Raw genomic sequence first — 25,908 nt, forward strand, 5'->3', positions numbered from 1 at the left:
TCATAATAGACCACTTCCAACCACATTTAACCAAAACTATAAACGACATCATAACAAAGTACCATCTGACGTGTTAAAACAAACAAAACAAAACAAAAAGTACTTGTTTCATTAACATAAATCACCAACAAAACAGAAATACTATATGTTCCTAAAGTTAATAACCTGTTGTGTTAACTCATACCCTCAAACTTATCCTCATTCTTCCATTTATCAAGCATATTCCAACATTTTTCTTGTTTCATCGCCTCTTTGTTTATCGTTTTCCGCATTTTTTCATCTCTCAAACCACGTGTTTTCTCTTTTGCAAGTTCCATAACCGTTTCCTTGTACATGTTTGCATCTGATAATAACAGTTTTGTTGATATCTTCATCCTCAAGTTTTTCAGCTGCATGTCTTGAATATCTTTCCGCGTACTAAAACCGCTTTCAAACTTGACATCGCTCCATTTGTACATCTCCATGTGTTGAAATTTTCTTTTCCAACTTTCTTTCCATTGCAATTCTGCAATGAACATGTGCATATACGTTAAATACCTTAATAATCTAGTATGACAAATTATGCGCATGCGCATAGTAACATGTTTTGTCATATTATGCACATGTGCATATATGTATATATCACACCACACTATCTTGTTACCACATTCTAACATAAAATAATCAAATATTATAACCTTTTTGTTTACCATGCATATACTTTTCCGTTGTGACTGCGTCTTACAATGATGACCCTTCGTCCCTCGACTTTAATACAAATATAACTTTTTTTCATTTTCTTTTCCAACTTTCTTTCCATTGCAATTCTGCAATGAACATGTGCATATACGTTAAATACCCTAAAAAAATCTAGTATGACAAATTATGCGCATGCGCATATTAACATGTTTTGTCAGTTATGCACATGTGCATATATGTATATATCACACCACAATATCTTGTTACCACATTCTAACATAAAATAATCAAATATTCTAACCTTTTTGTTTACCATGCATATACTTTTCCGTTATGCATATACTTTTCCGTTGTGACTGCGTCTTACAATGATGACCCTTCGTCCCTCGACTCTAATACAAATATAACTTTTTTTCATTTTCTTTTCCAACTTTCTTTCTATTGCAATTCTGCAATGAACATGTGCATATACGTTAAATACCCTAAAATAATCTAGTATGACAAATTATGCGCATGCGCATAGTAACATGTTTTTGTCAGTTTATGCACATGTGCATATATGTATATATCACACCACAATATCTTGTTACCACATTCTAACATGAAATAATCAAATATTCTAACCTTTTTGTTTACCATGCATATACTTTTCCATTATGCATATACTTTTCCGTTATGCATATACTTTTCCGTTGTGACTGCGTCTTACAATGATGACCCTTCGTCCCTCGACTTTAATACAAATATAACTTTTTTTCATTTTCTTTTCCAACTTTCTTTCCATTGCAATTCTGCAATGAACATGTGCATATACGTTAAATACCCTAATAATCTAGTATGACAAATTATGCGCATGCGCATAGTAACATGTTTTGTCAGTTTATGCACATGTGCATATATGTATATATCACACCACAATATCTTGTTACCACATTCTAACATAAAATACATTGTGCATAACTATTCACATGTTACTACAAAATATGCACATGTGCATATTAAATTAATATCACAATCTTTGCACATGTTCATAACTATATATCACACAAACTTACCTTAATAACAATACTAATATTAACAGTAAGTTCTCAATACTTTCTAACCTTTTTTCTTAACAACCGCATGCTCGTCTTCTGTCGCATCAGGCATCCTTTTTGACCCTTCATCTCTCGGCTTCAGTAGAAACGTAACTTTCTTTGTTTTTTTTTTCCATTTTACTGCATACAAGGAGAATGTATATTAACACTAACACACGCGCATAACTATAACTAAGCAACTATAATTATGCACATGTGCATACACACAACTATTAAACAATTTATCAATATATACACATGTTAACACATTGACCCGACAAAAACAATTTCGGTTACAAATTATAAACATACTTTATCATGTTATGCACATGTGCATTCTAACACGTTATGCACATGTGCATACCAATCAAGCATAGATATGAACCAAAACTATAAGTATAAACATAAGTTATCACATTATGCACATGTGCATTCCAAATCAAACACAAACACATATGCACACTACACGAACAAACAAACACAAACACATATGCACAACATCGGCTGTAATCTACACGAACAAACATTAAAACCTTCAGTCTTTTCAACCAAAATACCCCTGGAACTTTTACCGCAGGACCAAATGAATAACTGATGCGGCCAGCTGTTAACAGCCATACACAAGCCTTTTAAGGCTATATTAAGATCCAGCAACATCATAAATTCAGCACTATGCTTTAGGCTCACACTTTGCAGACGTACAAACAGTAGGTATGTTATCCGGTGCACCATTAACATAATACTCACAACATGCAGCAAACTACCAGCATTAACGATAGATCCTACATGTATGCAGCTGACTAACCCGGAGATCAACAACTCGGGAAGTAAATACGGATCCCAAAAGCACAGACAGTAAACCCAGTAGCCAGTACCTCGGACATACAATAAAGAGTGGATGTAATATAACTATGCACATGTGCATACATACAACAACATTATGCACATGTGCATTCCAAAACAAACACAAACATATAATCGCAACAATATTATGCACATGTGCATTCTAAAACAAACAGAAACACATAATCGTATTTACATGCGGATGTAATATATGTATGCACATGTGCATACATACAACAATATTATGCACATGTGCACTCCAAATCAAAACACAAACACTAACTACACGATGAACCGACCTGCATAAAAAATGTAGAGAAGACGAAAAGAGATTACCTGAATTCTCGCTGGAACACCGATTCAAGTCTCTGACTTCAAGAGCACCTTCAAGTGTCCCATTCTGTATCTAGATCGGTTGATTCAAGTCAATGACGTTGCGGTTGTTCAAGATAACATTCAAGTGTCACATTCTGTATATAGATTGGTCGACGAGAGACACTGGTACCCTCGCCGGAACCCTAGACACACAGTAGTCATGGTCACCACCACCAGACCATCACCACCGCCGACTTATGCCCCGCCGTGGAACCCGTGAACGCCGACTGCCGCTCCACCGTTAAATCCGTGAACGGTCGATGAGATACGAACGGACCCGTGAAATTTGTGGGATCGACCGTTGTTTACTGCCGTGAGAACCACCGTACACTCTTGTGCGCCGCCTGTATGCCGCCGTGAACAGCCGTGATCCCTCAATGTGTCGCTGCTGATGATGCAGATTCTGGTTTGGGAATGAATGAATTGAACTTGAGAAACCCTAAAACAGGGGACGTGTCTTATGTTAAAGTTCAATATAATTACAATATATGCCACCGTGTGTTTTTTTTTTTGTTATAATTCAATATATTTACAATTTTGCCATGTGTTCACATTGGTTCTCGCGGTTCTCGCAATAAAGGCGGTTCTCGCATGAACCTTACCCTATATATATATATATATATATATATATATATATAGGGTAAGGATAGTGTAAAAAGGGCTTAAAGTGTGAGAACTGTATTATAACACTATACATAATACTATATAACCCCATATAAACACCGTATAACAATATGTAACACCATATAATACCATATAACACTATGTAACACTATATAACATTATATAACAAATATAACACTATACATCTATCATAGACATGCTATCAGACAAACTATAGTGTTATATTTTTTATATAATGTTACATAGTGTTACATAGTGTTATATGGTATTATATGGTGTTACATATTGTTATGCGGTGTTTATATGATGTTATATAGTATTATATATAGTGTTATAATACACTTCTTACACTTTGAGCACTTTTTACAGGATCCTCTATATATATATATATATATATATATATGGGGTGGGGTTCTAGAGTGAACACTGGTGTATTTGCGAACTGAGTGAACAAATCCTGGCCATTGATCTACACACGTGTATGGCCAAGATCTCATCATCAAATCGTAAAATACACTAGTGTATTTCAACATCAAATCCTGGCCATTAATCTACACACGTGTATGGCCAGGATTAGTTCACTCAGTTCGCAAACTACACTAATGTTCACTCTTGAACCTAATCCTATATGTATATGTATATATACAATTTTGATTAATATTGTAGCACAATAACTAGTAATATTCAACCTAGTTAGTAATATAAATAGTTAATAAAAAACAATGAATGAAATCCTTTTATAAAAGAAACTAAACTATAGGGGCCAAAGTTGGTAAAAAAGGAAAATGGAGTTTAAAAATAAACTAAACTATGTGTGTGTGTGTCGACCAGGAACAAAGAAAGAGGGGAAACACACCCCCCCCCCCATTTTGACCTAATCTTTTAAATCTCCTAAATTGAAAGGCTAAAAGTGTGTAAATCTTATGCATGAACCGAAATTAGTGATCACCTAAGCAAGAGGATCATAAGGTATGTTAAAATTTCATGTTTAGTAAAGTTTTCTAGTTTTGAGAAATCCATGAAATGATGAATTGGTTGATGAAACTTGTGAATTTAGTGATTTAATGGCAATAGGATTTTCCTTGTCTAGTGTAACCATCGATTATGTGAATTAATTACTCTTGCAGTGTATCAAATGGGTTTTGATTTTAGAATGAAACTCCCCCCCCCCCAATTTATGGTATGAACTAACCATTTATGATAATCTTGTTAGATATAATGGCATTACTGAATTGATTTTGGTGGAAAACATTTTCATAATGTTAAGAAATCGAAGTATGAAGGTTAGTAAACTTGACTAGATGAAAAGCTAGGAAATCATGCATTTAAGGTGTATGATAAAATGCTTGAATGAAAATCTTAGGCTAATAATGTATGAGAAGAAAATGCGATGTGAACCATAAAATTGATTGTCAGTAAATATGGTAAAATGGTCGTCGTGATGGAAATTTAACAATTAGACAGGTTGTTCTTTATAGCGACTCGAGTGATAGAGCGCGTGATAAAGCCAGGAGCGACACGAGACTTAAAGGAAAGCTCTAAGGTACGTTGCTATTATGCTTCGTTTCTATCATTTACTATTTAATATTGTTTAATCAATAAAACGGTTGCAAATATGTTTATACGTAGAAACGGGTTTGCTCATAAGTGATAGTATTCACGAGAGTAAACCAAACGGGTCAAAATGAGAAAAACGCAAACCGGGTAACGGGAGCGTAAATAATGATACTAACGAACCCGAATATTTGGTTAAGCTTTAAGTGTTAAATGATGGTTGTCGAATCCAGCAAATTAATTTATAATTGTGAACTTACTACGTTACACACTAATATGGATAGTATGAGTGAAAGTAAGGTTCGTGTCCACATGGAATGCGGATTAACAATCTTATAGCCAAGGACGATTTTGAACGAGTATTCGTAACAGGAGGGGGGGGGGAGTTTATTAATTAACTAAAAATTAAGTAAATGCAAACTAATTAGCAGTAATATAAATAACTAAACAACATAAATAATTGACGATGGATTAAGAAATAAAGCGATAAATGTAAGGAAATTAGATTTAGTAAAATAGTTTCAACACATAGGATGTTTCGTATCTTGATTCGATTTATGATCATTAATAATTATGGTGCAATGATTCTTTTTATTAAAAGGTTTGTATCAATACTAAACGTCACGCCGTTCGGACGTTCTCTCCATCTATGTCTAACCAATCGCAGTTCGTTGGTTAGAGCCAACTCGCTACTTTAAGCTCACGCCGTTCGGATCTTAATGTGCGAGTTGCATGTGATGAAAGTATTAATTATGATTCAATATTCACGCTGTTCGGAATACTAAAACACATTGTATGATTTCTTTAACGAAGTTGAATTCATAGACAAACACAAAACCGTTAATTGTTCCTCTGGTATCAAGATTAAAGTTATAGACACATTTTTATCTTGAAGAACGTCATTAGTGTATTAACAAAATGATCAAGTTCATTAACAGACTAATTTGAATCATTGACAAGGTCTCGGATTTAAAGTTCGAGAAATTATACAAACGAAACCGTTCAACAATAAAATCACATAATTATTTCACAATATTCGAATCAAAGGTACAAGACAGAGCCTAAGCGTTGAAACTAATATTTAATTAGCCTAACATACTAATTAACATGACAACATAATGAAAGTAAACTTACAAAGCTGAGTCATAAGACTCGTACGTCGTTCGGGAAGTGTTTCGGAACTCCTGAGGAGTGTTAAGACATCCTCAAGACTCTTAAGACATCCTTAATGACTTATTAAGTGAAAATGTGCAGAAAAGTAAGAAAAGAAATGAGGTTTTTCGGTGTCCTTTGCTGAAATCCGGGGCTGCTATTTATAGGCAAACATCTGGGATCCTTTACGGGTCGTAAGTATTTTTTACAACCCATAAAGGTTACTTTTCAGAGATCTTGACTTTTTCCCGGATTTTAAGGAGATTTGCCTGCCACCGACAACCTTTATGGGTCGTAAGTATTAGTTACGCCCCCGTAAAGGTTATTTTATTCAGATTTCGTCATCTTGAGTCCGGGTTTTTCGGGAGTTGTTGGCGCCGACAAAGACTTTTTGTCCACTGACAGACTTTTATGGGTCGTAAGTGTTCTTTATGACCCGTAAGGATCTAGTCTATGCTCCATAGGTGTCAGGCCTACCCTGATTCTTGTGTCTATTCATTAAAGACTTTGTCTGGCTGTCTTTATGGGCTGTAAGGGTTGTTTACTACCCATAAGGTTTGTCAGGATCTTTTAATTCTTTTTGTTTTCTTGTCTTGTCTTGGCTTTTGACCTGTACTCTTTTCTTCTTCGTTTTTCTTTTGTTCACTCAACACTTCTTTTTCGGAACTTGTTACTTCATTCCCTTATCGGACCTGGTGCTTCATTCCAGTTTTGTTTGGATTCTGAATTGTGCATGTTTTGTCGGCATTTTTCGTTTGTTTGGACCAATTCATCGTTCAAACCTGCAAATCCATGTTAAGAATAATTAAGTATCAAACCAAATGGATTTGTTATAAAAATTGTATTAAGTTGAGGATAATTGATATAAATAATGTGTATAATTTTGCACACATCAGTAAAGCGGGTAATGGGAACACGAACTACAAAGTGATGAACCCGACTAATGGGTCGTAGTCAAAAGGATGTGATTCCTTCATATGAACTTGGATAAATTGAGTTTTAATACTAGAATGTCAAATGGGTCGAATAAGCATGAACGCAAACCAGGTAACAGGAGCGTGAAACAAAAGATTAATAAGCCCGGTTAATGGGTTGTAGTTGTAGGGGAATAATCCTTCTAAAAGAATGCGGACAATTTAAGTTTTAATACTTAAATTGTCGAAACGCGTCAAACGAATAAGGCATCAAAAACAAAAGATGGCATTGTGACGCCATGGTTATTTATAAGAAGTGTCAACCATGAATTAGACTATAGTTGAAAACTAAATGAAAAAAGGTATTGAGAAATGGAAGACTTGAGTTAAATAACTTAAAGTCTCAAACGGGTCACTTTCAGAGTAAACTACGTTGACCCCTTGAAAATACGCCGGTAAAATACGTTGGTCCTGAACACTTTTACGCTGGTGTACTCTGCATACGCTGAAAGAATTGTATAAATACGCTAGCCCAGAGTAAATTGTTTTGTTTTCTTATGATTAACGTTTTCGTCCAAATGTTATCATTTTACTAACCGTTTGGATGAAATTGTATGATAGGTAAGTACGAAGTTAGGACCCCGGATGAAGATCAAATCACGTCAAGAACAGAACACTTTCCAAAGGCTTGTTAGCTTCCGTTTTTGTTAATATGCTTCTGAAATGTAAAACCTGTGGATTTGTATTTTGAATCTAATCATTGCTACCTTGTGTAGCTTATGTTTTAAAAAAAACATGTAATCTTTTCTTCAAATAGTTCGTATAAAACGTGAATTTTATATATTTAAACTAAATAGGTGTTACAACGGATCTTAGAGCATTCACATTCTATCCACCAAATCTTGAGAGATGAGTTTTTAAATTATAAAAAGTGGTTTAAGTGGTTGTGAGTGGAGGAGAGAGAAAATGTTACTGTTCATCTGTATATTTAGGGGGACACTGTTCACCCTGTATAATTTTTTAATATATTTTGAAAGTGGTTGTGAGTAGAGGAGAGAGAAAATGTAATATATATTGAAAAGGAGAGAGAAAAAGTATTTGTTTTTAGTGGAAATATATTGATATAGGAGTTGTTTTTTAGTGGAATGTATGTATATTTTTAGTGGATTGGATGTGAATGCTCTTACACATTCTACATGATTGTCATTTTTTAAAGATTATAAATAAGGTTCTAGGTTAGATGTAAAAGGGGTATGTAACAAGCAAATGGCGGAGTGGTTTAAGCGTGTGTAGGTGTTTATAATTGGATAAAATGGTGTAGTGATGAGACATGTGAAATTAGTGGGTTTGATTTGAAAAAAAAATTTAATTGGTTAACACACTAAGGCTATAGGGTGTGGTCATGACCCTCCACATCAGCGCCATGTCACCTACTTCTAATCCATCATCCAAAATCACTACGTAAAGGGTGTGATCATGACTCAAACCACTATTTTCTTATTTTAATTTATTTTTGTGAAAAAGAAAAAGGAAATATTGAAAAAGAAAAGGAGGCCTATGGTTGACATGGTTTAATCCATACCAACCATGATGGATGAGGCAAGAGAATAGTGTAGCAATTTATTAATGGTCCTACGTAACTATTGATGACCCAACCCATCACTCAGCCTAAGAAACCAATCGGCCATCGCCCCACAAGACCACCACCCTCTTAAGACTGAATCCTTTCTTATCCCTTTTCTTTTACTCGTATAAAACTTCATTTTATTTACAATCTTACAACTACCACAGTATTTATAGATGAAACTGTAAAATCAACTACACAAATTACTTGTTATGTTTCTCACAGAAGTTTCAACTTTTTATCCAACAATATGTATGCAACATTTTTTTCTAGTAATTTAATTTTCGTTCAAAATATTTAATAGTCCAACTACGCTTTACAACCTGTGGTCAAGCTTATTTATTACACATTCACATGTACATAAACTTTTTCTCTGCAGTAAAAATAAAAAGAAACAATAATAAAAACCCTTTTGAGGCCCGTCTTTAGCCTCATTGAAAAGGAAAACTTGTAGAAAAGTCGGTACACTATATTCAGGGGCAAAGGTTAATTGCTGCACCCGTCCACCCCAATATTTCGGTTAGAAGTGTATAGGTTCCTAATCTGGCCTTTATCCCTTCGACGATGCATTTGTTCACACTTTCCACTTGTCCGTTGCCTTGTGGGTGCGCAACGGAGGTGAAAGTGTGTTCAATGTTCATCTCCTTCATCCAGTTCTTAAGATCGTCTGAAGCAAAGTTGGTGCCGTTGTCTGTCACGATCTTGAGCGGGAGGCCGAATCTGCATATGATGTGCTCCCATATGAACTTGCGCACAATCATAGCCGTGGTGGATGCAAGGGCTTTGGCCTCTACCCACTTTGTGAAGTAGTCGACAGCTACTATGATGAACTTTACGGCGCCGGGAGCATCGGGAAAGGGTCCTACCATGTCAATTCCCCATTGTTGGAAGGGCCATGCGGTGGACACGGGGATAAGATCATTTTTAGGGCGCAGCGTTTTTGGAGCGTGCCTCTGGCAAGAGTCACACTTGCGGATCTCCTTCATCGCATCGACATGCATACCCGGCCAGTAGTAACCGGCGCTCATGATCTTCGCGACAACCATCCTTGGCCCGGAGTGGATGCCGCAAACCCCTTCGTGGATTTCCCTTATCAGATAATTCGCGTCCTGGGGGTCTACACAGCGTAGTAATGGTCCCAGGAAGGATTTTCGGTACAAGATACCGCTGTTCATTTCGTACTGTAGGGCTTTGTTTTGGATCTTTCTTGCTTCCGCTTTGTTCTCGGGAAGCACCCCCTCTTGCAAGTATTGGATGATGGGGGTCATCCATGATGTCTGCCCTGTTTCGATTACGTTAATTTGGCGCAGTAAAACCGACGGGTTCTTGAGTACCTCTATCCTTACATCCTTGGCGAGATGTTGAAAGGAAGTCGAGGCGAGCTTGCTCAGGGCATCTGCGGGCTTGTTTTCTGAGCGATTGATATGTATGACCTCGTGGGTTTTGAATTGTTGGAGCAATTCTTTCGCTTGTTCCAGATATAAAGCCATGACTTCACCCTTCGCGTCGTATATGCCATTTACTTGACTGGCTATCAAGAGTGAATCCACATGTGCGCGCAAGTTTTTTGCTCCCATCTTGATGGCGAGGCGTAAGCCTGCCAGAAAAGCCTCGTACTCAGCTTCATTGTTGGTGTTTTTGAAGTCAAGCTTAATCGCGTAAGTAAATTCGTGCTTTTCTGGGCTTACTAGACGTAAACCTGCTCCCGCGCCATCTTCATTTGATGCCCCGTCAGTGTAAAGCATCCAGGTTTCCTCTGCTGTGTTTTCCTTGGGCGTCTCTATCATCTCGCATTCCTTGATTTTATCAGCCGGCACTTCCGTGATGAAGTCGGCGAGGACCTGCCCCTTAATGGCTGGGCGCGGCCTATACAAGATGTTATGGCCGCCCAGTTCAATGGCCCATTTTGCCAACCTGCCTGATGTCTCAGGCTTCTGAAGTATAGTGCCAATGTGAAAGTTGGTAAGCACGGTTATCACATGGCCTGTGAAGTATCGGCGCAATCTTCGGGAGGCGTGTAGTAGCGCGAGAACTAGCTTTTCCATTGTGGAATATCTTGTTTCTGGGTCTGTGAGTACCCTGCTGACGTAATAGATCGGGGTTTGCACGCCATTCCTGTCTACCAACAACACTGACCCTACTGCCTTATCCGAGGAGGACAAGTACAGCACAAGGGGTTCTTTTTCAAACGGTGCCGTCAGCGTAGGGAGTTCGATCAGACACGCTTTCATTTGTTGAAAAGCTGTTTCGGCTTCCGGGGTCCATTTGAACTCTTGCTTCTTCACACAATTGCGCAACGTGCTAATGAAGGGATACGATTTTGCGGCGTGATTGGAGAGAAAACGATTTAGCGCGGCCAGCCGGCCGGCTAGTCGTTGCATTTCCTTGATGTTTCTTGGTGAGGGCATTCGTTCTATAGCTTGTACCTTCTCCGGGTTCACCTTGAAACCGCCGTTTGTGACAATGAAGCCCAGAAACTTCCCTTCTTCCATGCCAAAGGAACACTTGGCTGGATTTAGCTTCATATTTACGCTGCGCAATGAGTTGAACGTTTTTTCGATGTCTTTTAACATTTGGCCCTCCTCGGGACTTTTCACCACTAGATCATCGATATAAACCTCAATGTGCTTTCCGATGTCACCTGCGAAGGTTTTGTCCATCAAGCGTTGATAAGTCGCGCCTGCATTTTTTAAACCAAAAGGCATTTTGGTGTAGCAGAATATTCCAAGATCAGTCCTGAAGGCTGTCTTGTCTTCATCTTCTAGCTTCATCTGCACTTGATGGTATCCTTTATAGCAATCCAGAAAGCACTTCCATCGGTATGGCGCGAGAGAATCAATTTTTTTATCGATCTCAGGCAAGGAATAGCAATCCTTTGGGCACGCCTTGTTGAGATCAGTGTAATCTACGCACATGCGCCATCCGCCATTTGATTTTTCTACCATCACAGGGTTCGCGACCCAGCTTTGGTATCTTACCTCTCTCAGGATTCCAGCCTTGAGCAACTCACATACTTGCTCATTCATCGCTTTTGTCTTATCCGCGCCTAGGCTGCGCCTTCGCTGGGCTTTTGGTTCTACAGAAGGGTACGTGTTTAAGCAATGCTCAGTTATGTTGCGCGGGACGCCGGTCATGTCTGACGGGGTCCAGGCAAAAATATCCATGTTGCGGAACAGCAGTTGCTTTAAATGTTTTCTGATGTCTGACGAAATGGCGTGGCCAATTGTCACTGTCTGCTCTGGGTACTTGCGGTTTAGGACCCATTTTTCTGGCTCGGTCGTAGAGACCTTCGCCGCTTTTGTTGGGCGCAGCTCCTCAGTTGACATCACTTCTTTCTTGGCGTATATGATTGCGACGCCTGTCTTGGTAGGAAAACCTATGGCAGAATGAGGTGTTGAAGTCACCATGTTTAGTTCGCCTTGTGTTTCCCTCCCAAGAAGCACATCATGCCTTGATTTCACTGGCATTACCATAAAGTTCACATTTGTTGTTCTTGAATGTTTCCCGTCAGAGAGTGTGACAGGGAAACTGATTTGGCCGAGAGGGAAGACCATTTCGTTGCAAAAGCCGGACAAAGGATAATCGACTGGCTCGAGTCTCGCTTTGTCTTCTTCATCGAATTGATTGAAACATTGTTCGTAGATGATGTCGGCTGTGCTTCCTGGGTCGATGAAGATGTACTCTGTTTCATAGTGACCAATTATACCAGTAATGACGACGGGTCGTGTAGCGCGAGGACCGCCGCGTACTACTGGGAATATGACTTGCTGTTCTTGCCAAGAAGGCTCGTAGGGCCGTTTGCCTTTTTCTCTCGCGGTGTATCTTGGTCCGTTGACCATGTGAGTCTCTAGCCGTCTCACCTTTTTGTGGCTGCCTTCATCGTGACGCTGGAGCTGACGGGTGTCCTTGCGCACATTCTTCACTAAATGGCTTAGCTTGCCGCTTTTGAGCGCTCTTTCGATTTCCTGGCGCAAACTGTAGCAGTCATCGGTCAAATGCCCCGAGTCTTTGTGAAAATCGCAGTATAAGTTAGGGTCTTGCCCTTTCTTGTTTGTCATCGGCCTTGGCGCCTTGAAATCGACATTCTCCGTCATCAATACCTCCTTTGGAGTTTTTGTGAGCGGAGTCCAGTGTTTGTCACGGTTGTCGTCTCTGACTGCTTTCTTGTAACCGATTCGGTCAATCGTATCTCGCGCATCTTCTCTGTAACGTGGCCTTTCGTCGCGGCCTCTGGGTCTCTCAGACTTCCAGTCATGACTCTTGTACTTGTTGCGCTTGCTGTTGTTGTCGCGCGGCCTCTCGTTTGCTCTTGAGAATCGATCTTCGGGGTAATAACCCTTTCCACCAGCAAGGGACTCCTCGGTTTGCGCGACGATCTTTGCTGCTTCCATCAGTTTATCCCACTCTTTTGGCATCCCATCTTTGCCTGTGATGGTTCTAATGAGGCTATCACAGCGTATAGCCTTCTTGAAGTGGCAGCGCATGAGTTGCTCACTGACGCCGCCAATCTCCAAACATTCTTTGTTGAAACGCGTGATGAAGTCCTCCAGGCCTTCACCATCCCTTCGCCATATATCTTCTACTTCCGCCGTATCACGCTGATAGCGACGTTGTTGGCTAAAATAGCTTAAGAATTGTGTCTTGAAGTCTGTCCATGACTTAATTTTTCCGGGCGGAAGGCTGTCAAACCAGGCGCGAGCCGCTCCGGTCAGCGTTTGAATGAACAGGTGGCACCACATGGGCATGTTCCAACCTCCCATGCAGCCCACACTCGTGAATGTTCTGACGTGGTCGTCTGGGTCAGTCAACCCATTGAATTTCCCAACGGTTGGGGGTAGCTTCTCTCGTGAGAGTGGTGCGAGTGCGATTTTTGGGATAAACTTGGAGTGTTCCGCAGCTTCCGCTGGCCTGTAAGCCAGGCGGAAATCTCTTTCAGCCTCTTCTGTATAGCCAATGTGTTGTCTTGGCTTATAGTACTCGTGGTTTTTTGGTAAACGATTGAAGACTGACGACTCTTCATCACCTTCCCATGTAGGATCATATGGGTCGGTTTCTTCCCATTCATTGTTCATGTTGCGCGGCGTGAGCCGGCTGTGAACAGGGCCTCGTTGAAGGTTCGACGGATATTCATAGTAACTATCCGTTTCCCTTCTTGTATCGCGCGTGTCTTGTACGCTTAAACGCCTTGTAGGGAGAGGCCTGTTGGTTCTGCCTTGTATATTTGCCGGCGGTGGCATTTGGCGCACCCCCTGACTCGGAGGGGTGACCAAGGACGGTTCTGCCGTCAAAACTGCCTGCTGCGCGATGAGTGATTGGTATGCTGCATTGATGGTGGCGATGTTCTTGGCATACCACGAGGCTGGGGTTTCGCCCTCTGGTAAGCCAAGTAATGCAGATACATTTTGAGGTGGCGCTGGGTTGGACGGTCCTTCGCCGTTGTTACCTGGGGTAGCCATTTGTGTGATACGGGTAACGCTCCCGTGCTGACCCCCCGTGTTGGTGATCTCAACTTCACCTGTTTCTTCGATTTGGGCTTGGAGGTTTTGGACTCCTTCACCCAAGGCCGTGTTAGAGTTGGCTCCGAAGCCGAACTCTGGAAAGATTCCTTGACCAGTCATAGTCGAAGGATGAAAAGATGTCAAAGGCTCAAATAAAGAAGATGAGGGTGGTTATAGAAAAAATCGGTGGGCGCCAATGAAGAAACAGTGATCTAATTAAGGTATTAATTAGAGGGGTTTATGTTCCTATCATAGTGGTTAATCTTCTTTGAGGTATTTGAGCTCCGACTGGTTAATCGACCTGCAAAACAGAACACCGTTACTCGTTAAGAGGGGAATGTGGGGGTTTCCCTCTTAACCAGGCTCCGGCGTGAGAATAAGCGACTGCTTTGAGAGTAATTAAGTAGCTAAGAGTAAGAGCCGAGAGAATAGAATGAATAACCTGAGGAATGAAGTTCTCTATTTATAGCCAGAGTGGTGTAAGAGGTTGTGGGCTGATGGGCCTTGGGCCAGAAACGGACAACAACGAATATGCTCTTTGCCTCGCTGGCCTCGACTGCTTAGTGGCCTCTAGATGCTCGTCGGTGCTGGCGCACCTTGATTGGAGCCACGTGTCATTGTTGTCGGCCTTGTTGTCCCTTCTGTCATCAGCAGACAAGTGGAGATCGTGGGACAGTTGTCCCCGTCTCTTGATTGGTGCCATGTAGGCGTCCTTGTGTACTTATCGTCAGAAGATCGTGGCGCACGATTGAACAGAGCCTGCTGGACGTTCATTGGCTCTTTTTACTGCCACTTGTACCCTGTGTACCTCTGTAGGTAACAGCGCGTCTTCTTATGGAGAGGATTTTGTTTGGTGGCAACTAACCCGCGCGGGGCTAGTGTGCTCACTTATACCATTGTTTTTATGCTAAGTGTTGCTATCTGACTTTATTATGTGCTCTTCCTCGCGCGGGGGTTAGTCATAATGTGACGTAAGCTGCGCGAGGTTGTTATTATCAAGTTGTTATGCTAAGGAGTATGGTCTCACGTGCAACCTGTTATGAGGTTTGCGCGACTTTTTGGGACCATACCCCTTCAGTAAAGTTTGTTACCACTTTGTATATCCTAAATATTTATACAATATATAAATTAAAGTAAAGTTTGTTACCACTTTGTATATAAGTGATGGATAGTTTTGTAATTATATTTTAACTCTTATTTGTTTAACCATAGATTTCCCACCACACAATAAACTTAATCGCAAGTTTTTATGTGTAAGAACGGATCCTTTAAATGAATGATATATAACTATAACCAATGCAATAAAATTTACCTTTTGTAGTATTATAGATGGTATACAACAAACACAATATGTATGTATGTATATATGTAGGTACGTACGTACGTATATATGCATCACATCAAGTAGACAATGACAAATGACAAAGGCCAAACGTGAGTTGTGATGGATTGTTGGATATGTCCCTCTTCACAAAGCAACACCATTTTTTTTCAACTTGCACTACTACATTATGTCAACGGTATTTAGGTTAAATATGGTATGACTGACCAATTCACATTCTTGTTTTCAATTTATAGATGCTACGCTTTCACATTAATACCTTCATCTGTAATATTCATGTAAAAATGGTATAAGAATAGAAAACGACACAAACAACACCAAGATAAGCGATAAAACGGTGACAAAACTTTATTATTTAACCAAACCAAAAAAACCCCCCAGAAACCCTAGATCTCACCAATAGTGAGATCTATACAAAATACAGAAAAGAAACACTGAGATTAACTGATACAATCAGTTAATCTTCATAAACTGGTACAAACAGATCTCACACGAGATCAGATCTCACAAGAGATCAAACAGAATATACAAAACCCTAATCGCCTTGATGAGAGAGAACAGATGTTTCGAGAAGATGAACAATAATGATCTGAACACTGTTGAACACTCTTATATACTCGTAACAATGATACTTCCAAGAAACCCCTTGATGTTTCTACACTTCGCAACACCAGTCCTTGAAAGTTACAAATGAAACCCTGAACTATGTTACCTGTACATTTCTTATCAAGAACTTGTTATAACAAATATAACAAAATATCAACTGATTTAATGTTGCAACATGAATTAATACATATTGCAATAATTTAATTTAACATGCCCCCTTAATTCATGTGGCAAACATGTTATATAGGCATAGATCTTCACAAAGAGCCTGATGTTGGGCAGCATTCAAGCCCTTTGTAAAGATATCTGCTACCTGCTTATCTGTACTGATTTTTTCAGGTTCCACAATACCAGCAGCTATTTTTTCTCTTAAAAAATGTAAATCCAACTCGAAATGTTTAGTTCGTTCATGAAATACAGGATTTTGAGAAATAGATATTGCTGATTTACTATCACAGTACAGCTTAACAGGTAAACTACAGAAAACTTTTAACTCAGATAAAACATTCAAAATCCACATAATTTCACAGGTAGCTGAGCACATAGCTCTGTACTCAGCTTCTGCAGTAGATCTAGAAACCACATTTTGTTTTTTACTCTTCCAAGAAATAAGAGTTTCCCCTAAAAAAATACCATATCCAGTAACAGACCTTCTGGTCTTAAGACATTTTGCCCAGTCACTATCAATAAATCCAGTCAACACCATACTACTAGACTTCTTAAAACTAATTCCTTTTCCAGGAGAAAGTTTCAAGTACCTTAACAACCGTAAAGCAATATCAAGATGAGACTGACAAGGACTATTAATAAACTGACTTAGAAACTGAACAGCATAACTGATATCCGGTCTAGTTAATGATAAATATATCAGTTTTCCTATTAACCTTTGAAAACCATTAACATTCTCTAAAATCTTTTGATCACTTTTACACTTGTTTGTGATCAAAAAACTCTGCTCAATTGGTGTTGTAACAGGTTTACAACCCAAATAGCCAAATTCATTCAACAACTCAAGACAATATTTTCTCTGTGACAAGCAATTATTACCATCAGAATATAAGACTTCAATGCCTAAGAAATATCTAAGCAAGCCAAGATCTTTAATATGAAAATTTTCTTTCAAACTACTTTTAACATTCTCAATAGCAGTCTTATCATTCCCTGTAATAACTATATCATCTACATACACAAGTAAGACAACAAAAACATCTGATTTAGACAAAACAAACAGAGAATAGTCACAGACACTTTGAACAAAACCCATAGAAGTTAACACAGAAGTTAACTTTTCATTCCATTGTCTTGGAGCCTGCTTAAGACCATACAAAGATTTAACCAATTTACAAACTCTATTATCTTTTGAACTATACCCTTGAGGCTGAGTCATATAAACATCCTCAGACAACATGCCATATAAAAAAGCATTATTAACATCCATTTGGTAAAGAGGCCAACAACTCTAACAGTAGTCATTTTAACAACTGGTGAAAAAGTTTCACCAAAGTCCAACCCTTCTCTTTGGTTAAACCCTTTGGCAACCAACCTAGCCTTATATCTTTCTATTTCCCCATTCGCTTTGTATTTAACTTTATAAACCCATTTACAACCTATTGGTTTTCTCCCTTTAGGAAGATCAACCAATACCCATGTATTATTTCTATACAAAGCTTCCATTTCACTATTCATAGCATCAACCCATTTATTATCTTTAGCTGCTTCATCATAGCAAGTAGGTTCACACACTTTATTCAAAGCAGCAACAAAACACTTATTATCATAAGACAAATGAGCATAACTAACAACTTTTTCTATGCCATACTTAACTTTCCCTTCAACAACAAAATCACCAAACTTTTTAGGCATAGACACATTTCTAGAAGACTTTCTAACATTTGTAATACCCTCAGACTGGTTAGTTTCAACAGTTGACCCTATAGTGTTATCTGCCATCTCATTTGTATCCTGTCCACTACTGCCTTCCTGTTCAGGTTGTTGAGTTACTTCAACACCTGAACCAGGGGCTGATGTAGAGGGATACAATGGTTGCTGATCTCCACTAACAGGATCATGTGAACCACTTGTACCCTCTTCATCATTGGGCATGCTAGAAACTTCAGACAAAATGTTATCAAAAAAGTTTGCATGATTCAACTGATTATCAAAAAAAGATTCTTGGTTATCAAAATTTTTAACTTTGAATGGATATACACTTTCATAAAATTTGACATCTCTTGAAAAAAACACCTTTTTAGTATCTAAACTCCACAATTTATACCCTTTTTTAAAACTAGAATAACCAAGTAATACACATTTCTCAGCATTATAAGAAAACTTGTCCGAATCATGCAACACAGTACTAAAACATAAACATCCAAAGTTTCTAAGATGTAACAATGAGGGCTTAAACTCAAACATCATTTCAAAGGGACTCCTACCATTTAGCACATAAGATGGCAACCTGTTAATAAGATAAACTGCAGTCAAAACACAATCAGACCAAAACCTTAGTGGTAGACCACCCTGAAACATCAAAGCTCTAGCAGTATTTAACAAATGTCTGTGTTTTCTTTCAACTACACCATTTTGTTGTGGTGTATAAGCACATGATGTCTGATGTAATATTCCTTTAGACACACAGAAACTATGCATCTGACTATTAACAAATTCTGTTCCATTATCACTACGGATTATTTTTATCTTCTTCTTAAACTGAGTTAATACAAGCTCATAAAACACCTTTATATTTTCAAACACTTCAGTTTTACTGGACAAAAAATAACACCAAACAGCTCTAGAATAATCATCAACAACTGTTAAAAAATATTTATACCCATCATAACTTGTTACTTTATATGGACCCCACACATCCAAATGTATGAGATCACCTACAGACTTAGACTTATGCTCACTCAAAGGAAAAGAAACTCTGACCTGTTTAGCCCTATGACATATGTCACAGGGTCCATGTTCACTTGATTGAATATTAAGTGTTTGTTTTAATACTGCTAAAACTTGATCCGAAGGATGACCTAACCTACTATGCCATGTAGAGGACTTAATGACACTATTAAAACAAGTATGCATCAAATTACCAGAATTGCCTACAAAGTATAGACCACACTCCTGTCTACCATTCATCAGGATTCTCTTTGAACTGGAATCCTGTAACAAACAACTTGTGTCATTAAACACAACACTCACATTGTTTGTAACATCCATCAAAATGGATTGCCGAAATCCGACCCGTTTTGAAATTCGAAACCTAACCTCGAATTAACGGAAATTTTCGCGAATTAATAACCATCGAAAGGCTATATGGTTAATTATCTGTTTAGTTAAAATAATTATTTTTGTTAAAAAAAAATACAATCAATATAGTAATTAATTAATTAATTAATTTAATTAATTTAGAGGTTATATAGATAACCTAGTTAGTTATAGGAAATCTAACTTAAACCAAGTTAATCTAGCTATTTAATTAACCCCTTAAAGGTGAGGGACCATTTGTGTAATTACTTGAAAGTATAAAATGGACCCAAACCCTAAAATAAGTAGTGGCAGCCGTTCATCACCCCCACCCCCCCTCGTTCTTTCACCTCCGGCGACGAACCGGAGCAATGCCGGTCGTTATTCCGGCCACTCACGCATACCCTCACCTCGTTTTTCCGGCAAACACAACCAACCACGCACCCCCTGTCCTTTTTCCGATTGAACGATTGACCACCACCATTCTGGTGGTGGCACACGGTGGTGTGAGAACGAGAAGACAGAGAGAGACTGGAGACGAGAGAGGGAAGTCAGAAACAAGTAGCGGCGACGGCAGCGGCATCGCCATCTACAATGGCGATGGTCACGGCGGAGTCCGGGCGGTGGTGCGGTAGTTCTGGTGGCTACTGTTGACGTGTGATGATGATAATCGTGGCGGTTATGGATGCCGACGGCTGGCGACGGAGATGGAGACTCACGGCGGCTCCGTTTCAGCTTGGTTCAAGAGTCATTTCGAGACTCAGGTTCAACATCAGGTCAACGGGTCAAGGTTTCGGGTTCGAGATTCACTGTGATACAGGTCTGTTTCAGTTAAGTTGTAAGAAAATACGTTATAGTTTGGTTCCTCATGAAATTCTCGATTCAGTCTTGTTCCGGTTCGAGTCTCGGTTTGGTTTGGTTCAGCTTTGATTTTGAGCTTCGGTTCACTAAGTTCTCTTGGATGACGATTTGGTTCTGTCTTGGTTGCTGCGGGTGAACTCGGGTCAGTTTTTGGTGTCGGGTCAAACCTGGGCAGAACTGGTCAAATCGGGTCAGCTTCGGTCAAACCAATCAACTGGTCAACACGGGTCAGACGCGAGCTCGGTAAACTTTTAACGACGTAAATTTTACTATGTTACTTATATTATTTGTATATGTTATCTAGTTTAAAACTGAGTTCGATACAATACACTTATTGATTAGTTACGTTTTTATGCGATGAGAATTATGTATATATTGTAATAATATTGATTAAATTGTTGAGTTTTGAAATTGTATCGACACGTTAGTTGTCGGGATCGTCCAAAAACAGAGGAAACTCTGCCCGTTTTTCGTAAAAATTTCCATAAATCGAAACGCGTTAATTTTATAAAAACGAAACCTTTCGAAGTTCTAATATTTTTTTATATAAATAAAATATACACTATTATTATTTTGTGTTAATTAATGGTTGAACCACTAATGAAAACATATTGGATTCAATTAAATTTTTTTTAACAATAATTTTAAATATAAATTTATTTATTTAATTAATTATTTATTTAATTTCTTTTCTTTTTAACAAAACTTCTATAATATTCTTGAGAAACTTAGATTAAAATCTTTGTATGAACTTTATATACAAAATATATATATATATATATATATATATATATATATATATATATATATACTTAACCACCGACTAGTTATACTCTAAGTTCTACTTCGAACCCTTCGTCATAATTTCCGAATACTCATACACCTTCGCTTGCCCATATAGGGTGACCTCGGTGTTCCATCATCCTAACCTCACACTCGTCGACACTTGGATAATCGGAAGACTTAGCAATGCTGTGAGTATACTCGAACCCATTTTACTTTTAAACACTTTGGGTGCAACTTGTATTCTATATTAAACGCACGTGACACTTGAAACTTATTTGAAACATGCTCTATCCATTTAAACATGAAACATGAAACTTGTGATTCTTGAGACTATTTTGTGCTATGTGAACGTTTAATCCCTGTGTGTAGTTCCGCCTTAACAATAGTAGCGCTATAGGAGTAATGCACCTCCCCGTTAGTCTTTGGGGTATTGTTAGGAGGAGACATATCAACCTCCCGTGAAACTTTGGGTTAGGTACTTTAACGCATTGGGAAACTTGGGCTATCACTTGGACTACGTAAACTAGCATGGTTGAAACTATTTTAATATGTTCGTGTTGGATATGAGTTTTTATTCTATTATGCTATGTAAACAAACTTGTATACTCGCTCTTTGCTTTTGCATTGAAACTCTATTTTAATACATGTTGCAGGTTGACAGTCAAGATGTTGAAGAATCAAGTTAGGATGGACTAGATACCCATTTTAATAATAAACCATGTTTGTTTCAATTTGTCTTTATTTGAATCAATGTATTTGAATTTAGTCATTTATGAAATTTGATTTAATCTATATTGTCACAAATAGTGTTATGATGCTTTTGAGCGATTTGTTCGTCTCATCCCGATGTTTCCGCCATCGGTTGGGGTGTGACAGATTGGTATCAGAGCCATAACTATAGGGAATTAGCAAAAGTAGGAATGCTTTAACCTAGTCTATAGTTTTAGAGCTTTATTCTCATGTTTTGCTTGAAACTACTTGCATGCTATCTTATTTGCCTTTATTTATTCTCTTTTCATCTTTCAAACCTATATGTCACTTATGTGTTAACACTTCACATGCTATACTTGTTTTATTACGTGTTAATACTTGTTCCGTTGTTCGATTCTTTATGTGTATTCTTAACATATTTCACTATGTGTTGGTACTTGTTTATTTGTCCTATCCTTTATGTACCGTTCTTGATGTGCATTCTTATGTGTTTACACTTGTTTTCGTATTCCTTTAACATACCCCCCTTTACTAAATCATTTTACTCGATTTTTCTTAAAAACTCAAAAACCCTCGCATTGTACAAACGAGACGAGTTTACCAAAATAGGCGTGAAACCCACAATTTGGTAAACAACTCTCATCCCGCTTGATTTTATTTTTGTTGCATGAAATTACACCATTAAGTTAGGAGTGAAATCCACATCTTAATGGAAATTTCAAATTTCAAATTTCAAATTCAATTTCTAGTGGACCCTCGTAAACGTGTCGAAATTAAATTTTGACCCAACGAGTACCAACCACACTAAGGGTACGAACTCGTCAAGCTAGGGGTGAAACCCGCATCTAGTCGACTAGTCCCACTCCTTGATTTTACATAAATCTCGCCAAGTCTCGAATTTTCGATTGAATTGGGGCATGTAGTAACCGGAAGGGTGAATACCGTTAACCGACTTGTCGGCGAGAGTATACCACCTATTAGGCCAAAGCATGCTCTCAGATTCAAAAGACCTTTCGACCACTTTGGTTAGTCAACGTTCCGTTTTGGAACCATCCAAGTTTCTTTTTATCAGATGTACGCTTTATTATCTTCGATCTTTTATGATGAAACTCTTTCTTGTCAATTTTGAACCATTTTTAAGATTTCACTTTTGCGCATACATCATACGATTATACATCATTAGCATGCATAATTTCACTTAATTTTAATTACACTTTCGTAACAACGAGTGAAGACATATCATCGAGATAGGAGTGATTTCCTTACCTTGACGATTAACTTCGCTTCTTTTCTCATCTTACAACGACCTCACCAACGGATTTGGGGTGATTCCCTTACCTAGGTGATCGTTACCAATACTTTCTTTAATATACTATATTACGTAAACACGATCATGTTTATACCTAAATCATTTACCATGTATTTCAAAATGCTTCATTTATTTAAACGTACCTCTTATTCTATAATCTATTTTCACATCACTCGCATACACAAAAATTTTAAATGTTACCATAAACGCGGGTTCCTCGATTTCAAAATTTCACGAAATACTACTTGTCAGCCTAATCGGTTTAATAAATCCGTTGCCCACAAATTTACCAATCAACGTGAACATTGAAACACGCTCCTCTCACGCCATTAAACTAGAGATTGTTATTCTCAATTGAGAATCAAATCAACTTTTTCACACACCTATAAAATATTACCAATATTATTTAATCATCTACTAAAATTCCTTTTCAAAACCAATGAAACATTTTTCAACAATCGCTAAGTTCGTATACCAAATTCCTTTTTCTAAGGATCAACTTTTTTCTCAAGAATCTATAAACTTCAAAACTTTCTAGTATAAAAGTTACCTAAAACGATGCAAGCTTGTTGATCCCAAGAACTTTTCAAAACCTCGCTCGATACGCCAATTAAATTCAAAACACGTGGGCAAGGAAACTTCATAAGAACCGACACATTTTCAACTATGTAAATTCTTTTAAAACCATAGTAGCATTCCCATACTTTTACAAAGTACTATTTGCATAAATAGTGGATGATTTATACTCTCTTTACATTCATAAACTAGATTCTAAATTTCATAACAACTCAACCTGTTTTGATTCAAAAAAAAAAAAAAAAATCCACGTTTCGCTCACAACAATGCATTATGTTACACTTATGTTCCAAATACTATTCTTATTCATACAATTATACGTCTACACTTATATTCGCATTTATGCATTTACGTTACGCTTAGCATATTCATACGATGCACGCTCATACTTATATTTGTCAAATATGCATGAACGTATATACTCATATTCATGTTTATACTTGTACAGCCTACACTTTCGTTTATAGCTGTACTCATACACGCATATTTACCCGTATACATTCAAACTCACCTTTATACTCACGCAATTTACGTGATACTTAAATTCATATTCATACACTTACGTTTTACTTATAATCATATACACATTCATACGTATGCAATTTGCGTATACGCTTATACCGCTATGTTATACTTGTATTTATATTCAGACACATTCTCACGTCTTTTATGATCCTCGTATTTATATACTCATAACTACCACGACACGTCTCGTGTCTATACTTTGACTCATATTTACACACGTACTCGCAACGACATACTTGTACTTGTACTTGTACTTATACAAACACGTTTACACTCATATATATATATATACTCATACATTCCATTCGTATTTAAACATTCATGTTTTACACTTAATTTTCACATTTACATCCATACTCATGCATCTCATGTTTACACTCATATTTATACTCGTAATCACGCTCGTACTCGTGTTTATACTCTCATTTATATGATTTACGTTATATTCGTACTCGCATTTATACTCACGTTTGTAAGATTTCTGTTATACTCGTACCTTTGTTTGTACTCTCATTTATACGAATTGTGTCTATACTCACGTCATTCGTTTGTGCTCAAATTGTGCTGACATTTATGCTCATTTTTTTATACACGTTATGCTTATACTTTTACTCATACTCCTGGCATGCGTTTTGTGTTTATGCTCACGTGCGTGTTCAAATTTAAACTTATACTATGCTCATGCTTTTTACTCAAAATTTATACTTTCGCACCTTTACGCGAGCGAAACCCGAGGGATTCGCTTACGTTTGGTCTTATACTATTTGGAACACAAACATGATTATATGTTACATATCTATACGCACACAAACTTATTTTCAGAATTTATTTATACCTTGATTCATACGCGACTAGTACAAGCTATGCGGATCATGCGACGATTGGTATAATCACGGGTGCACACGGGATTATAATGATAGGCGTATGAGAACCATAGAGTGTACTACTGTGTATGGTAAGACACGAAATGTAACATGACACCGAATACGAAACGGACGTAATGTGGTCAAAACATGGTGGATACGCCGCTGGCACTTCCTATATATAAGTGTTTTTACCATGTTACCAAAATTTCGTAAAACGTGCCATGAGAAATTCAGTGTTTTGCAGACCTTTGGACCAAATTCAAACTTTAAACAACTCACAAACGCATTACGTCCGATTATCCACGACGAGACTTCATTCTTAACTCATTACTTTCGTCTATCCGATACTTATGCTATTCTTATACTCATAATCGTTTATTAGATCAATCGTTCACCCTTATACCTCAATTATTCTCCGTTGTATCAACTCCAAAGCCTCAATTTTAAACAATCCTCTTCAGCTTGCCAAAACCCTTTCGAGTCTTCCTCTTGAATAAATTTCGGGACGAAATTTCCTAAAGTAGGGGAGACTGTAACATCCATCAAAATGGATTGCCGAAATCCGACCCGTTTTGAAATTCGAAACCTAACCTCGAATTAACGGAAATTTTCGCGAATTAATAACCATCGAAAGGCTATATGGTTAATTATCTGTTTAGTTAAAATAATTATTTTTGTTAAAAAAAAAATACAATCAATATAGTAATTAATTAATTAATTAATTTAATTAATTTAGAGGTTA

General features: G+C 37.9%; 1 long non-coding RNA gene across 2 annotated transcripts; it reads left to right on the forward strand.

Moving 5' to 3' along the window:
• Window positions 1–4,415: 4,415 nt before the first annotated feature.
• On the forward strand, window positions 4,416–7,991 carry LOC110922867. Of its 2 annotated transcripts, none has more exons than XR_002583540.2 (3): window positions 4,416–4,565; window positions 5,061–5,139; window positions 7,838–7,991. It is a non-coding gene; the product is annotated as an uncharacterized LOC110922867 (long non-coding RNA). The 2 variants fall into 2 exon arrangements; XR_002583539.2 differs by having other exon boundaries at window positions 4,425–4,565; window positions 5,075–5,139.
• The last annotated feature ends 17,917 nt before the right edge of the window (window positions 7,992–25,908 follow it).

This window comes from Helianthus annuus, chromosome 17 (genome assembly GCF_002127325.2).
Source record: "Helianthus annuus cultivar XRQ/B chromosome 17, HanXRQr2.0-SUNRISE, whole genome shotgun sequence".
Taxonomy (NCBI): Eukaryota; Viridiplantae; Streptophyta; class Magnoliopsida; order Asterales; family Asteraceae; genus Helianthus; species Helianthus annuus.